A 4,001-nucleotide genomic window follows, 5' to 3' on the forward strand; every position below is an offset into this window, starting at 1 on the left:
GATTTATTAAGAATCTTAAAAATATACATTAGCAGTACATATATTAGCTAAAAGTACACATAACAAACAAAATATGCTACTCTCAAACAGAGAAAGTAATAAGTCGGGATAATAGTGTATATATATTGGAACGATATTGAGAAGCATTAGCAAAACTGATTAACGGCTTTGCTGAAATTAAAAATCGTTTCACATTTATTTAAGAGAAATTAGATTAAAAAATATAATAATAATATAATCAAAAATATATTTGATATATATAATTCTGAAAAAATTTTATAAAACTTTTTTTCAGAACTCTATATATATCAAATATATTTTTTAATCTAATTTCCCCTAAATTTGTTAAACAGATTTAAAAAATATATATTTAACATTAAATACCCTGAAATAAATTCATCATGATTCAATAGATACGATATTTTGTAGTCGTTATCGTAATAATCTAAAAGATAATTTTAGCTTTACAACTATCTTCAGAGTTTAACTTAATCATCTGTAACTTAACCATCAAACTTATAACTTACAACAAACTTACAAACAGATACATCCTCTGCATCGGTAATATTCACTCTGTAAACCCCTGGTCTCTTGGCTTCCAATGCATTTCTTGTCGACATATTATGACGGTCGAATAGTGCATCTTCGGTGCTGCTAAATCCAGACCCAAGAATCCTATCGTCGAATCGGAATAGAACACGAGATGTTTCTTGTCGCGCAGCTCTGTGACCGAAGATAACGAGGATTTCAGATCGCATCGTCGCTCCAGATTTAAGAACCGAGTTACTGGTGTTTTCTTCCTCATGGCGTGCGCGATGTAACGTAAAAGTTTCGCAGGATTTCGAACTTGGAACATTAATCTCCCGCTCCCTTTCACAAAGAATCACAAATGTCATCCACAGTAACCCGAAATTTTACGAATTACGTAACTGCTTGAAAACGAGAACACCCGTCGTTTGAAAAATATTAAATACAATTGTATAACTGTCACAAATGGTTATTTTTTTCTGGTTCCACAATTCAGTGTTAATTCAGTGCAAAAGCGTCAATTGCAAAAATTATTGTTGAAATATAAAGTAAAAACAAATTGAAAATATGAATAAAGAAATGAAGCATTTTCCAAGAAAAACTACAAATAAAAATCTACAAATAAAAATGCTGTTATTATATCGTTTTTGGATCTCTCATCCATTCATCATTTTTCCGCTGATGTGTAAGAAATTGGCAAACTTCCCACTTGCGATTCTTCAGCATTTCGTTGAATTTCGGCATCACACGAAAATGTATATTCATTGTATTGGAGATTGTATTAATATACATTAGAATGCAGACACATTAATCTCCGTTCTTTGCGCTATAAATTATGGCAACACACTTGGTAACACGTCGTTTCGCTACACTGTTATTTCTTGGAAGATAATTACGTGATTACAATAACTGTAATGTTATTATCATCTAACCCATTAATTTTACATTAAATGAAATGAAGGAAAATGCACGTATCCTATCAACGTTTATAAAATAATAAAATAAATGAGTTTATTATTCGTAATATAATTATTCTTAATTTTTTAAGTAGTTTCTCTATGTTACGTTATAGCAAAAAAAACAGTTTTATTTCCTTCTTACATATAGAACTCGACTATGTACACACAAACATGAAGAGGACGACATTTTTCGAAGAAAATTTTGATTCAGAGGACGAAAAGCACGATGATCTACATTTTAATGCATTGGTACGCGACGGAAGGAATACTGATTCAAAGATAATGGAAAAGTGCAGACGCATACCCGTATATGAGTCATGCATTCGATCAAGTTTGCTGAACTAGTTTTCGAAAATACTACGAAAAGCTGGAGCATCCAAGCTAATATATCGACTCCGCTACTTTGTGATATGAAATATAAATCATACCTGCAACTGATTCTTTTATGTACGAAAAATGTACGAAAGTACTTTGCTAAAATACGACGTTAGTTGATATATAAAAAATTTTTCTTATAAAATTATATTGAAAGAATATCTAATGTCTCCTGTGGACGCAATTTCCTATTTTAGTATCATTTCGTTGTCTTACGAAAAATACGTTGTAATATAATATATTAATTATAATATCACAATATTATATTTTAGATAATATAATACATAAATTTTATATTTAAAAAATTATATTCAAAATAAACGTTACTGTTTGTAACTAATAAAATTAATACTTTTCAATCAAATTTTTTAAAATTGTAGAAAATCGTATATGTTCGTTATTTATTTCATAAACTGTGTGCTATTATGTCCATCTAATACTGACTCGTGTAATACCCCATTTAACAAAATTCCACGATATAAAATTTTCTCACAAGTAAAAAAATCGATGTTCTAGAAGTATAGTTTTAATAAGATAATGAAATAATATATTTTTCATACATCTCCTGCATATCGCAAAATAAAATAACCATTTTCTAAAAATTTAGATACAATATATTTTCGAATAAAGAAATAAATATTAAGTTATTGACTTAAATAATTAAATAAAACGCGCTTTATTATAATATTAATACTATCAGAATTTCTATTGTGATTAGTAATTTCTATTGTAGCTATTACTAATGACCGCTATGTATAATATTTCAATTTAGATTTTATAGAAATTATTCTGTATTTAACAAAGCGAGATACAGTTGCTAATATAACATTATTAGAGAAATATCGAATACATTTCAAACGCGTATTGCACTGGTAATATTTTCGCTCGCTCTACATTCGCCAATAAACGCATATCCACGACGAATCATAAATAGCGGTTCACGAATCTCGTGAAAACCGCATCGAGTGTTGATACAAGTCAGAAATGATGTGAAACGTGGCCGACCTGATGCCCGCCGGCAATCAATTGGTATCAACAGGATACGTATGCAAGTTATGTGCACGTTACATGGCCCGCCGACTGGAATTATGCAATCGAATAACAAAGTACAACTATTATGTAACAGCGGAGCGACTAACTTCTGCACAATGGCAGAGTGACAATGCCAGAGACCGTTCCTGTTCCCGTTCACGTCCCAGAGCGTGACAACAGTCAAGTGACAAGTGCTCTCTCGAAATCCGCTGCGATACACTAATTGTACCATAAACGAAACTATCTGAAATCACTTCTTGTTAACTTGTATATTAATTTTTAAATGCATTTACATTTGATATGCATAACGTTGTATTAACTCTTAAGAGCAAAAGCTACTAAACATATTGCAAAAATATTATTTTGATGATTAAAAGTCAATATATGACTTTAACATAGATCTACAAAATAATATACACTTAAACTTTCAATAGCTTAGAAAAATGGGGCAATAGAGAAGATTAGTATCATTTCGTTGTCTTACGAAAAATATGTTGTAATATAATATATTAATTATAATATCACAATATTATATTTTAGATAATATAATACATAAATTTTATATTTAAAAAATTATATTCAAAATAAACATTACTGTTTGTAACTAATAAAATTAATACTTTTCAATCAAATTTTTTAAAATTGTAGAAAATCGTATATGTTCGTTATTTATTTCATAAACTGTGTGCTATTACGTCCATCTAATACTGACTCGTATAATACCCCATTTAACAAAATTCCACGATATAAAATTTTCTCACAAGTAAAAAAATCGATGTTCTAGAAGTATAGTTTTAATAAGATAATGAAATAATATATTTTTCATACATCTCCTGCATCGCAAAATAAAATAATCATTTTCTAAAAATTTAGATACAATATATTTTCGAATAAAGAAATAAATATTAAGTTATTGACTTAAATAATTAAATAAAACGCGCTTTATTATAATATTAATATTATCAGAATTTCTATTGTGATTAGTAAAAAGAGTCTGCAACATGTTTAATGATTTCAATTCGAATATTTTTCATAACTGATGTATTTCTTTCTTTCATTCAATAATTTGTAAGAAAATAAAAAAAAATTGATTTAGTTTATTTGTAC

Source organism: Atta colombica, unplaced genomic scaffold, assembly GCF_001594045.1.
Source record: "Atta colombica isolate Treedump-2 unplaced genomic scaffold, Acol1.0 scaffold92, whole genome shotgun sequence".
Taxonomy (NCBI): domain Eukaryota; kingdom Metazoa; phylum Arthropoda; class Insecta; order Hymenoptera; family Formicidae; genus Atta; species Atta colombica.